A 13,754-nucleotide genomic window follows, 5' to 3' on the forward strand; every position below is an offset into this window, starting at 1 on the left:
GCCGCGGGCTGCAGCTCCCCGCCCCCTGCCCCTCCGGGGAGTCCCGGAGGCGCCTCTTCCGAGATCGGGGGTGGGTCGGTCCCTCGTTAGATGGTCCCTCCCTCTTCCTCCCCCCCCCAGTGGTTTCCGGGGCCTGCGGGACCGAGGGGCGGGAATCGGGGCCGGAGCCCCTTCCACTGGCCGGGAGCTAGACTGGGCCTGACGCCTTCTGGGTCCATCACTGGCAGGGGAAACTTTCCCAAACCGGAGCCCGAGCCTGAACGCCCACCTCTGCCACCTCGTCCTCTAATCCCACTCCCACTCCACCGCCTCCAGCGTCTTCCCCTCCCACCGACCCGAATCTTGCTGCGTCTGACTGATGGGGCAGTGAGCCAATCGTAGGCGGGGAGCTGACCTGCCGGGTGTCGGTAAGCCAATCGTGGGGGCCCGAGGAAGGAAGGGGGCGGGTTTTCTCCGGGACCAGTTGGAGCAGAGTTGCACGCGGGGCGGGGGAGTCATGGAGACGCCAAGAGCTAGCCACTCTTGTTCATCCCTTGTCACGCGCACCTTGCTGGGGGAGTGTCACTTACAGGGGCTCTGACCTGGGGAGACACGTAGAGGTACGCGAGATAATGTATTGCTCTCATAATATGCCAAGAGGCGTTTAGACACGACGAAGTCTAAAAGGCACTTTAGGATGTGGCAGAAACTCTCACCCGGGTTCTAAAATGGCAAGTGTAATCGCGTCCTGGACCTCACCTCCTGGTTTACGTGCTGAGGATCTTAGACGTTATCACTTTACCTACGTGTCAGTTTCGGTCTGTCACCCTAGCAGTAGGACAATGAAACTTGAAAGAGTACCTTGAGAATGAAGGCATGGGGTATCCTTAAAGTCAGTTGGTTATTGGGGTGCAAAGCATCACTGTTTGTGATGGCTTCAGTGGTTCCTTGTTTAACTAGACCGCCAATTCCCAAAGTGCGTTTCAAAGTTCAGTATTTAGGGGATGACATAAAAAAGTTGTTTATGGTATGCGTTTTTCTTTTTTTCTTTTAGCTCTGTCGTGCGTAAAGAAAATGCAGTTAGGAACCAAAGCTTCACTGAAACATTAAGTGGGGTATTTAAGGAGCAAAGCTAGTTAAAGAATATTTGTGTAGAGAAGGGCAAAAAAAAAAAAGAAAGAAAAAAAACTGAGTAGAATGTAGTTTGCCAGCTTACTCCCACACAAAAGATTCTTAAAAATAATTTTAGTTTTCTTAAACATTGCTGAATTCGACAGCGTGTGGATACTTTTCTGGTTTACCGGTTCTTAGGAGCCATCATTGGCTGTGTCTGTTGAGTTCAGTCAGGTGACTTTCTCAACTCTTGACTTTTAGGAACAGAGAGGGTATGGCTTTGATTCTCTGAGGATCACAGGTTTCTCCGTAGGATAGCAGTCTTTTAAAAACACTGCAGCTGTTGCATTGCTTTGTGCGTGTGTGCATGTGCGCGCTCCTGTTCTTTGTTGGTGAGGTTAGTGCACCCTGACAGCAGGAACGCTGCTTTTCCCTGCTGGCATTTGTAGAACCTTTGGGAGTTAAGAGAATGAACAATGTTAGATGAAGGATGAATATATACTATGAATTTAATTTGGGGATCTTTTAATGAGATATTTGTTTTCTACACTAGGTTCTAAGTCTAACCTTTATTAATATGTACTGGGTTACTAAGGAAGAATCGAAAGATTGTAGTTTTAGGGAACGTATTCTGTTGCAGTACAGCATTTCAAATTCATAATATTAATTCCCAATCCAGTATGATTTTTGAGTACTCACGTAGACAAATTAATTGCATTTTTTACTGTACCCCTCGAGGTACTATTTTAGTGATAAAAGTCAAAACAAAAATAAAACATGTTAATTTAGATTGATAAGAGTATGGAGCACTGTAATTAAACCACTCCAAAATTTGGTAACCTTCAAAACTCCCCATTGTCAGTTTAATTACTGAAGGCCACTATGATGTGTGCCTTTCTCTCACTTGTAAGCTTCAACAGCAATGCATTATTTTACTTGGTTCTCTACACCAATCCTTGAATATGTTCTTAGATTCTTGGTGGCAGAGAGTAGCAAGTCCCTCAATGCTTGGCTAGGGGGAAAACCCCTGTCAACCATATGGAGACATCTAGAAAAAGATGTGCACCGTCAGCTGTGATTCCATTGTGTGCTCTCAGACTGTATCTGAGCCTCCTTCCTCCTGGGAATTTCCCTCTTAAAGAGAGTTCTTTGACTTTTAGTTGTCAAGGTACTGAAGCAGAGGATGAAAAGAGCTCACCAATTATGAATTTAATTTTTTTGAGTAGTCAGTGTTTTTCTAAAATTTTAATCCTTCTTAGGTTAAATATAAATTAGATGACTTTTGCTAGTGTTAGGAAAATCTGACTGGAAATATAAAATGTAAAGGGTGGAGGGAGTCTTAGCCTGTGGTATGTGAGTATATAGAAAGGGTAATGTTTTTTGGTTGGCTTTTTCTATAGTTACATCTTATTACAGCTTTTCAAGTCTCAGTGGAATAAAGGATCTATCAGCAGGCTTCCATTACATGCTCTATATTTAAGGATTCAGTACCATACCTGTTTCAAATCACTTCAGGTTGAAATGTGACCTGTAAGTTGACAGCTTGGATTTCTTAGAAAAAATTGTTTTTGTTGTATTAAATTTAAAAGCAGTCCTTCTTAGACTGTCGGGTTAAAAAAAAAATACAGTCTCTTTAAACAATTTTTCTGGAAGATTTAATTCTCTGAAATTTACTTGTGTCCTTATTTGATATTTTGGCCATTCTTGTGTAATTGTTGAAGTTATATTTTAAAGCATAATTAGGGTTTAGTTGTTATGGCAAGACTGCTATTGAATAAATTTTAGCTTTTTGATATTTTGTGTTTATAATTTTGTTTGGTACTATGTTATTACATGCTTTGCTGGTTTTAAATGAGTATAGAAAGAAAATAAGTCACTGCTTAAAGGTATTTTTTTTTAATTGCAGTAAATCAGGGACTTTTTCCCGAGTGAAATAATATTATATTTTCCTTCTTTTTTTGGAGGTGGGGTAGTGCTAGGTATGGAACTCTGGGCCTTGAGCATGGTGTAGTAGGTGCTCTACCACTCACCTATACCCCTGCCCCTGAAATAATACTGTGTTTACATGCCAATAATGAAAGTCCTGCAAAGGAAAACAGAACAAAACCTTTACTTCTTTATATCCTTTTTTGCGGGGGGTACCAGGGATTGAACTCTGGTCCTTGCGCTTGTGAAGCAGGCACCAGAACCACTGAGCTAAATCCCTGGCCCTTTGTATCCTTTCTTTAAAAAAGAATTACATTCTTTAGAACTTTTTTGTTATCTCAAGCTAATTGTATGTCTTTGGCTTATTTTTCTAAACAAAATGATGTTTTTTAGTGTTTGTATGTATTTATTTTTGTTTGTAAGTCCTCTAAGGAGGTAAAAGCGATTGCAAACTATAGAAAGACTATCATGCCATTACTCTCTTAGGCCTGTTAAAAGTAATGTTGGAAAAGTCTAAAATACAATTTTAGCATCATAAAGAAAACATACTTTATGGATTATAGATACTAATTTCTAGACAGAGGGCAGAATGTGACCTCTGTGAATATTTTAGAAGTTTGTGTAGTTTTCCTAGCTGTTGTAAAACTGGTTATGAAATGAAGTGGGAATCTTAAAGGTAAACCTGCTTTGAAGGTCACTGGAATTTAAAAGACTAGATGGTTTGCAGGTAGAACATTATACTTTTGGTTTTTAGGGCAAAGATTTTTTTGTGTTTACTCATGAAATGTTGATCCTCGACCACATTTCTGGCTTTTAGTGGCTGTCATAACAATACAATCATGGAAATGTTGATTCTAGGACAGTGTTCAGCTGTTCCCTGGTTAGAAATTTCTAGAGAAGTAAATAGGGAACCTATGGGAGTGTTTTACTTAGCTGCTTTTGAGAATTTTAGATATGGAATCATGCATGTAATAAAGAGAAAGGGCTGTCTATGAGCAGCTGTTATTACATTATTAACAACTAAAGTTTTTTAAAAAAGATCTTTGACTAGGTGTCAGTGGACAGACATGTATATAGAAAGTTTAAATTAGCCTGTTAGCTGTGATAGAATTTATGCCTCAAGCCAGCCAATTCCAAACCTTGTTCCTGGTGGCCAATTTAAATTTCCTGTGGAGCTTTTAAGATTGCTTGCTTGCATTTTTGCCTCGTTTAGCCATTGTTTTTATTCATTGTTCACGTAATTTATTTGATGACTATTTGAGTATCCTGGCCTTGGCAGTGTACTACTTTCTAAGTAAAACAATGAGCATTGCAAGTCCAGTGATTAAAAGGGGAACATGGAATGGGTGAAATTTTCATTTTCTTTTTTTCTTTTTTTCTTTTTGATTGGGGACAGGTGGAAAGGGAAATGTTTGCCTTAATTTCAGCTTGCTTGATATTTAAGATCTTTTCTTTCATGAGTAATTTTAATTACATAATGTCAGCAAATTCTGCTTTATTTTGGTCGTATTTTTCCAGAAAATAGTATTATAATGGTTATCATAAAAACAAGTTTTTAAATGTCCTCTTGAGTTAATGGCTTAAAACTAAGTAGATTTCCTTTAATAAAGGTACAGATACTTACAATTAGTTTGATCTCCGTTGAAATTGGGTTGCATCTTCTCTTTCCCTAAATCCTCTGTCATGTGGGGTCAGAATGGCTCTCTTGATAGGTTGTTGGGAAGCATATTGGGAACTCCCATTTCTGGGGGTTTCCTGTGCATTGTGGTTGCTCTAAAGTTACATACTCTGGGTGTCAATACCCTAGATTTCTAAAGGAAATTAAGCACCTGTTTGCATCCTAGTTTGCATAGATATTCTGCTCAGGTTGTCAGTTTTTCAAGGCGTAGCTGATTCTTTTTTTTTTTGTAATTTAAAAAATTTTTATTAGTACGTGTTTTGTAGTACATAATGATTACATTCATTTTGTGAAGTTGGTACATTATATAGGATATCTTAATTCTTTTTCTGTCCCCTTTTCTCCTCCCTCCCTCTTCCGACTCTTTGACCTCTTCCTATTTGCAAAAGATCTGTGTTCCTGTTTTTTATTGTCTATCTTTTGTTTTACTCTAAATTTTTTGGCTGGACGTGGTGGCTCATGCCTGTAATCTTGGAGGCTGAGGCAAGAGGATGGCTGTGAGTTCAAGGCCAGCCTAAGCTACTTAATGAGACCCTTTCTCAAAACAACTCCTCCCCAATGTTTTTTGGTACCAGGGATTGAACTCAGGACTTCTTGCTTGTGAGGCAGGCCTGGTGCCACTGAGCTAAATCCCTGGCCCCCCAGTTTTTATTTTTTTATACTAAGTGTCAAATAAGAGAAACCATGTGATATTTAAGCTGTGTATTGGATTTATTTCACTTAGCATTATGGTCTGTAGGTGCATTTTTTTTTTTTTCCTAAAAATGACTGGTTTACCTTTATAGCAGAGTAGTATTCCATTGAATGTAACTACCACATTGTCTTTATCTAGTCATCTGTTGGTGAATGTGTAGGCCTTTTCAAGATTTAGTAGAAACATAGGTATGCATGCATCGCTGTAATATGTCTGCATGCATCGCTGTAATATGTCTTTAACTCTTTCAGGAACATATCTAGAAGTGGGAAATAGCTGGCTCAAGTGGAATTTATAGCTTTTTGAGGCATCTGCATACTGGATTCCATAGTCCTTGTACCAGTTTACATTCCCACCAACAGTGTAGAAAGGCACCAGCCCAAGCCTCACCGTTATTTGTTATTATTTGATTTCTTGATTGTAGCCATCATTTCTGGAGTTAAATGGAATCTTGGTGTTGGTTTATTTGCATTTCTCTAATGGCAGAGATGTTGATTTTTTTGTGTATTTATTGGCGATTTGTACTTATGAGAAATGTCTTTATTTTAATGTGTATTCTAGGTTATTAGTCTTTTGTCCAAGGAGTAGCTGGTTTTTTTCCTATTCTGTAGGTTGTCTGTTCCCTCCATTGGTTCCTTTGCTGTGTCATTGTTCTTGACTAAAATAGTTGTTGATAACAGCATAAATGACTGTAGCAACTATCATCTAGTACTAACAACCTAATTGTTGTATTGAAGTGTTCTCCATTCTCTCATATTCACCACTACCCTGTAAAATAGAAGTTACCCCATATTCCAGGAGATGGAAATTTAAAGGAGATTAAGTCATTGTGCTTATGTGTAAAACTTTGGGGAGAAAAATAACCTTGACCAGTGAGTTGAGCAAACAGCTCACAAATATCAGAGGAATGGTGAGTCTGAGAATGTCTTCTATTAGGACTTCAGTGAAGCAAGTATGTGTAGGAATTTATATGGCTCTTAGTGACTGTTGAGTCTGTAAAAAGGATGAAGAGATTTATATAGTGCTATTGGTTCTGCAAATTATGACAGCAGGTATCTCCCTACTCTTGCCTCAGTGTGAGTCTCATACTTGTACGAGGTTATTTCTTTCAGGACCTATAAGTAGTCTCCAGCTTTTTTGTCTTTAGCCGAGATCTTAACAAGTCTTGAGATTGCAAGCTTCTTCCATGTTTCAATTTTCAAGACATGAGAACCACAGGAAAGTAAATTAGTTAACATCTGTCAAGTGCTTACTAAAAACTTAGTGTGAAGTTAAAGTGGCTTTATTGAATGCAGTGACATGTTTCTCACTATAGCATGTTTCTTACTGTAGAGCTGTGAAGTAGTTCTTAGTAGCATCCCTCTTTTATGGCCCAGGAAATAGAGACAGAGTTGTGAAATAAGTTGGCAAAGGTCACACAGACTGTTGAAGAGGAATTTGAACCCAGGCAGCATGGTTGCTCCCTTAGGCCCTGCCCCTTCACCTGGGTTATTAAATGGTAGGCTTTTATCCAGTGCTTTTTTGAGATAACATACATCCGGTAATTCTTCAGTAGGAAAGGGGAAAGGGTAGGGATGTATTTTGCGAAAGCATGTGTGTGTTGCCTGTTCTTACAGTGGGAAACTTGATTGTGGAGGAGACGTAGAAAATAGATTGAGAGAGCACTTTAGAGGGTAGAGGCTTAGAAGGGTAAAATGCTGATGTGGATATTTGGCTTCTTAATTTCTTTAAAATATACTGATTTCTAGCTTATTTAATTGTTGGGTGCAGATTGTATGATGCACGTTTTGTACTCCATGTAGCATGGATGACTTGGTGTTGATATTGTAGTCTCAAAAAAGGCTGTAATATATTCTGCTCTATTTGTGGAATTCTTCAGTCTGCTCAATTATTTGCAGGGAGCAGGAGAGCTTTTCATGGAACTCTTTCACCTGGGCGCGGATGTGGATCTGCATGTGCTGCTTTTAACGTTCCAGCTGCCAAGACTGCAGGCTCTGCCTAGATGAAAATATAATACGTGGTATCTCCTATTCTTCATTTTTGTCTCTCTGAGATGTGATCCCAAACCTTCCAAGAGATTTACTTAGAGACTGTGAGTGAGTTCTGGAAGTTCCCGTTGTTGCTAAATGACCTGTTCTTGTTGAAGTATCTACCAGGCGAAGTGAGAGAATTCTTTCTCACAGACATTGATGTAAAATCAGCTCAGGATTAAATGTGAAAACTTCCCTTGTCTGTGATGCTATAGTGGCATTTTAAAGATATTAATTTAGATATAACTTTATCTTAAAAATTCTAATTTTATTGTTAATGTGCTTAAAATGAAAAGTTTTCATTTGTTGTCAAAATGTAAATTAAAATATTGAATTACATATCTTCAAGGACCCGTATCTTTACTGAGCCATTTCTATGTCATCTTTAAAGTTAGATCAAATGGAAAATTTAGGTAGTTGGCATGGGTAACAAATTTTTTAAAAAATACATTTTTAATGTACTTGGAAATTATATATATATGTATATGATAGATATATACACACATTATATATTATAAATATTACATATATTTCCCTTTTTTTTTGGTGTTACTGGGGGTCTAATGCAGGGACTTGTGCATGCTAAGCATGTGTTCTACCACTGAGTTATACCCCTAGTACCTAGGATATATATGTATTTTAAAATAAAATTCATTTAATAGGTAATCACCTGTAAGTGGTTATTGTTGATGGTAGGAAATTCACATATACTTTTATAAAATTTTGACTGTCAGGAGTTTTTGGATTTCTGCACATTTAACTTGACAGTGTGTTTTGAGATTGCGGAGGTTGGTCCTGGTAGACATGAAGAGAGGCAGTAGGGTTTGCCGGTGCTGGAGACACTTTTGCTGTCATGTGTCTGCAGAGTGCTGTGTTTGGTGCAGGATGGCTATGCATCCAGACTAAGCTCCACCTACTGACTGCTCACAACTTTGAAGTGAAGGTAGAATGATAAATAGTGGTACAAACTCTGACTGCTTTAGTTTGGTTTTAACTTTTTTTTTTTGTGGTGGTAGAGTACTGGGTTACATCCCACTTAGCTATATTTCCAGCTCTTTTATTTTGTAGGGTCTGGCCAAGTTGCCCAGCCTGGACTCAAACTTGTGATCCTTCTGCTTTAGCCTTCTGAGTAGCTAGGACTGCAGATATGCACCGATGTGCCCAGTTTGGGTTTAACTTTTTATAGCTCTTTGTCCTTAGCTTCCTGTATCCTTCTTCTGCCCTGACTTTTTTGTCTTAAAGTTGAAAACGGAAGATGGGTAGTAGTAAGCAGGATCATAGTCAGGTTTGTGGGGGGAAGTCTGTTGCTGTCATTTAGGAGTTCATGTGTATGGCTGTGATCTGCAGTTTCCCTTCTTATCAAACAGATTTACCCTGTTACCAGTGTTTGGTGAAAAAGCCAGTTATTATAAATGGTGTTAGGTTGTGCCTGGGTTAGGATCACTTAATGCAGTTGTTGCCCTACTTGTTGGAAGGTGGTTGGTAGCTGGACAACACCTTTGTCCAACAGACTGGGACTGTTTTATAATGGACTTGTTACATTCTCTGGCTTTTATGTATTTTCTCTCCTTTTAAGAATATTGTTGCAAACTGTATAATTTTAGATAGTCCAAGTGGTCAAAATGATATAAATTTAACATGTTAAAGTGGTTTAAGATTGGTAAAAACTGTAACCAGCAGGGTGTGGTAGTATATGCCTATGTTTCCAGCTACTGGGAGGCAGAAGCAGGAAGATTGCAAGTTTCAGTGAACTCAGCAAGACCTGTTTCAAAATACAAAATAGAAGGGGCTGGCTGGGAATGTAGTTCAGAGTACAGTGCCCTTAGTACCATTGGGAAAAAAAGCCCAAACTCTTAAAACCTTAAGAATGCCTGACTAGTGTGGAGATTCCTCAAAAAATTTAGGATTAGAGGCCCCATTTGACCCAGCTCTTCCTCTGCTGGGTGTATCTTCCTAAAAGAATTAAAAGCATCATCCCACAGTGATATATGTGCATACATGTTTATAGCAGCACAGTTTGTAACAGCTAAATCTTGCAAACAACCCAAATGCCCATCAACTGCTGAATGAATCTTAAAAAAAGATGCAGTTTTTTATATTTTATATGATGAAGTACTACTCAGCCATAAAGATAAACTTGAGACATTTCTAGCTAAATGTGTGAGGCTTGAGTTATAGTCTTAAGTGAAATAAATTGGACACACATGTAAATATTGTGTTGTCTCACTAGTGTGAGAAACTGAAATGGTGAAGAAGGACCAAAATGTATAATAGATAATATATATAATAGGATGAAATTATTGAAAAGGACAGGGAAACTGAAAGGGGGAGAAAGGGAAGGAAAAAAATTGATAAAAGAAGGAAAAATGGAAACAGCATTTGTAAATGGGGGTAGGTTAAAGGGAGTGATAGGTTTTGGAGAAAAAGAGGAATCAAGCTATATTGTGTAAGGTACAAAAACTCCCTTTGATGAATGTGATGGTTATGTATATTTAATGTATATACCAGTAAAATTAATTTTAAAATGAATGCCTGCCTCTTCATAGTTTTTCATAGTGTATTCTACCTGTAATTCCCTTTTGAGATACACTTGTCGTGTTCTTGCTTTTGTAAGTCAGATTAATGTCTTGATTCTTTAAAGCCTTTCCATATGTGTGATATAAAAAATTCCTTGAAAATATTGATTTATCATATTCTTCACTGCCAGTGTCTTTGCTGAATAGACAAAATATAAATAACAGAGCCTAGTGAAGCTTTCAGAAGTCACATGAAGTTCTTTCCCCTATACCAGTGGTGGTGAACCTATGGCATGCAAGCCACAGCAGGCATAGAGACTCCTGTCTGTCAGCCTGTGAGCCAAGTGTATGAGTTGTTTTTTCTAAACTTAAACCTCAGCATTCAGGTTTAATTGCAGTATTGGCACTTGGGGATAAATAAGTGGGTTTGGGGTTGTAGTTTGGGCATTTGTCTCTAAAAGGTTCGCCATCACTGCCTTATGCCATACACTACCCTTTATTTTAAGTAAGGGACACATAAAATTAAGAATCCTACTGGAGTAGAAGACTAAACTATTAAATATGATAGAAGAAAATGACATTTGTTGTAGACTATATGTATTGAAAGTGATCTCCCCATTTAAAAAAAAATCATCAAAATGCCTGGATTTTAAAGGGCATTGGTATACAAAACTGGAGAATTACCCTTCTCTGGTTAAAGGACGCTCATATAACTTATGGCAGCATTCTTATAATAATTGATTACCTCATTTCTAATAGTAGATATTGTCACTTTCGAAAACACATTCAGGATAGAAGACAGCTAGGAAAAGAGGGGGAGCCTAGATTTGGGGCCCCAGAGATTGAGCTAAGGCATAGGCAGGAAGGAGCTGGGCCTGGGTACACCTGGCTTGGATCTTTCTGGACTGAGGCTGCGATCCTGTCACTGGGAGAGGCCCTGCCTCCTTTCCCTGAGTGTACAAGTGTTCAAAACCTTTCTTTCTGTCCCCATCCTCTGAATTACCATACTGAGCATCTGTGGTATTCTCCTGTTTTCAGGTGAATATTGGGTACAGTTCCACTGAAGAGCAGGTAAAGACTAAATATTTGTCCACATTTGAGCATACTGCCTTTTACCCGGCTTGCACATTTGTGTGGCTGGTGGAAGAATGAGAAAAACAGTGCCTTCTCATTGAGGGAAGCAGAGTTTTCCCTTTTCCTTCCCCTTCCTGTTTCCCACGGAGGTTCCAGTATCACTCAGAGCTGTATCCCAGATTTTCTGGGCCTGCACTAATATTTCATAGATGTAACTCTTTTCAATAAAGGGTTTGAGGCTGGAGATGTAGTTCAGTGAGAGTGTTTGCCTTGAGAACTAGAGGTTGTGGCTTTGATCCTAGGACTGCCTCCCACCAAAGCGGGGGAGTTAAGGAACTAATTTAGTGTATAATGAAAACAAATAGAAAAGAAGTACATTTAAAAAGGAGCAAGGTTAAGTTTTGAGAGTTGCTATGTGAACCTAGGTTAGAAGGTTTTACGGTGCTGGTGAACCTTTTAGGGCTTTCAGTGGTAACAAAAAGCCTGCTGTGGCACTTGTGCCAAATGTTCTCCACCACGTATCATGCAGATGGGAAATGGTGGTGCAGAGAGACTATGATTGAGATCTGAGGTCAATGTATATATAGCAAGAGTAGTAGGTACTTGAAGCTTCAGAGATTTTTAAGGATGTTCAGGTAGTGTATTAAATTATCAAACAGGTCACTTACGGTATTTGCTAGTCAAATGAAATGAGCTATTTATGTAGTTTCTTTTTCTTTTTTAAATCTGAGTTTATTGGTACTTTTTAAATATACAGTACAATTACTTACATTCATCATTGTGATCTCGTACCTTTAAATGACAGATCTTGGTTATTTATGTAGTTTCTATTAAGGTTTAGATACATATATGGATGAATACTTTATAACATGGTAGTAAAACAAATTAGTTTTTTTATTTACATTCTTTGAAGTGTAATATCAGTGAGAAAGATGATGAACTAAAATGCTTTGCCAGATCTAGCAGTACAGTTTTTCTATGGTATGTCCAAGGATGCCTAAAATGTTGTGCATTGACTTGTCAGAATGATTTAGGAAACTCTTACTTGCTTTTTTGTTGGTTTGCTAAATTGAGGGATATATATTTTTCTCCCCCACTTTTCCAAATAGTTTGTGGAACTAAGAACAGCATAAGGTTTTCATACTTAAAAAATATGTATTTTAAGAGTAGGAACATTTATTGGAGAAAAGGAATGAAGAATGGGAATGGGGATTAGGAATAGCTCTTGAGAAACAGGAGCAGTCCCGAACGGGTTGCCAGTAAGCCCACTTCTAAAAGGAAGTTTTGTAGAGCAAAATCATGAGGCAAAATAAAATCATGGGTCAAAATTATGATCAACCAATAAGATTGCAAGTATAGATACTTAAGTAATATTGATCCAGTGGGCATATGGGTGACATTATTAACCTTGGACAATAATCCCTAGTCTCAGTCTTGTCTTTAGTTTTAGTCTTAGTGGGTGGGAGAGGATGGCCCACCCCTAATAAGATAATGGAAAATCTCAGGAGTGGTACCAGTAATCTCAAACTGTTGTTTATCCCTTAGGGAAGTGTGTAAATCTGGCCATTGTGACTTTAATCATCTTCTGATGAGCCTCCAACCACAGTTTTGATGCTTCTCGTCTTTTGCACTGACTCCCTTGAGGGCCCAGCCCTTTCTGCCTACTATTTCTACCTAACTTAGCTGACTATAATAGTATTTGTCCCTCTGAAGAGGTATCCTTAACTGCCGTTAAGGGAGATAGCTGCTTCAATCTGAGAAGGGTTAGTGAAGGGGAGACCTCTCTGGAGAGCTAATTTAATGGACCTTGGTTAGAAGTCAGGTTGCAGTTTAGCAGTTATGAACTCCCTTTTCAAGGTCGATCTAGTGGATCCCATTAAAAGGAATCTGGCACATTTGTTGTTGTCTCTATCTGCGTGATCACTTGAAGTTTGGCAGCCTCAAAGTTGCTGGATCCTATAGAAAAGATTCCCTTGTGTCCTGGGTCCTCGTTGACCTTGGAGGGCCAGGGCCAAAATATTGGCTGTCTTCTTAGCCCAGTTACCTTTCTAGTTTTAGTTTCCAAACTCCTTTTAAATATCTCATTGAGACCTCCAGGATGATATAGGGGAAATGTTAGATGTCAGATATGCTGAGTTTGTATTCCCTAAAGTCAAAGAATGAAATCTAAGGAACCATAGAGGTTAAGAGTAGGAAAATTTGTTGGAGAACAGGAATGAAGAATGGGAATGGGGTTTAGGAAATAGGTTCTGAGAGACAGGCCCAGATGGGTTGCTCTTAAAATGTATTTTAGACCGAGCATTAACAAGTCTTCCTCCTAATAATTAATAGACTAATCTTTCCAAAATATTCCATTTCTAATAATACAGTATAAAATATTATAGACATAAATTGTTGTAGACTAATCTCCAGATGCTTAGAAGTCTGTCATGAGCCAAACCTTTCCTATTTCTGCTCTTTACTTGAACCTTTGTATCTATTATTGTTTTCTTCCTGGCCTCCTGTGAACATGTCTTCACCAAATAAGCTCCTCTTCTTGGATTTGCTGAGAGATTATGAATGAGTTATACTAAAATTTAGGAAGCACTCCTTTGACATAAAACTCCATTATTTTGGGAGTTTGTATTACTGGTTTCAGTAAATGAAGTAAATAAAAAGGGGGAGTGGTCAGAAATATTTAGAGGTAATTAGTAAGCTGCTTAAAATATCAATTACAGACCTTACTATAAATGTTCTACAGAATA

General features: G+C 38.4%; 1 protein-coding gene across 1 annotated transcript in view; it reads left to right on the forward strand.

Annotated features, from left to right (window-relative positions):
- The first annotated feature begins 65 nt into the window (after positions 1-65).
- The window catches only part of Ncoa2 (nuclear receptor coactivator 2), a 283,274-nt gene continuing 269,585 nt past the window's right edge, over positions 66-13,754 (forward strand). Inside the window, exon 1 of the mRNA XM_010609003.3 lies at positions 66-407. The gene's annotated coding sequence lies outside the window, so the exon portion shown is untranslated. The remainder of the gene's footprint in view (positions 408-13,754) is intronic.

The sequence above is a fragment of the Fukomys damarensis genome, unplaced genomic scaffold, assembly GCF_012274545.1.
Source record: "Fukomys damarensis isolate Sample0158 unplaced genomic scaffold, DMR_v1.0_HiC HiC_scaffold_5, whole genome shotgun sequence".
NCBI classification, from domain to species: Eukaryota; Metazoa; Chordata; class Mammalia; order Rodentia; family Bathyergidae; genus Fukomys; species Fukomys damarensis.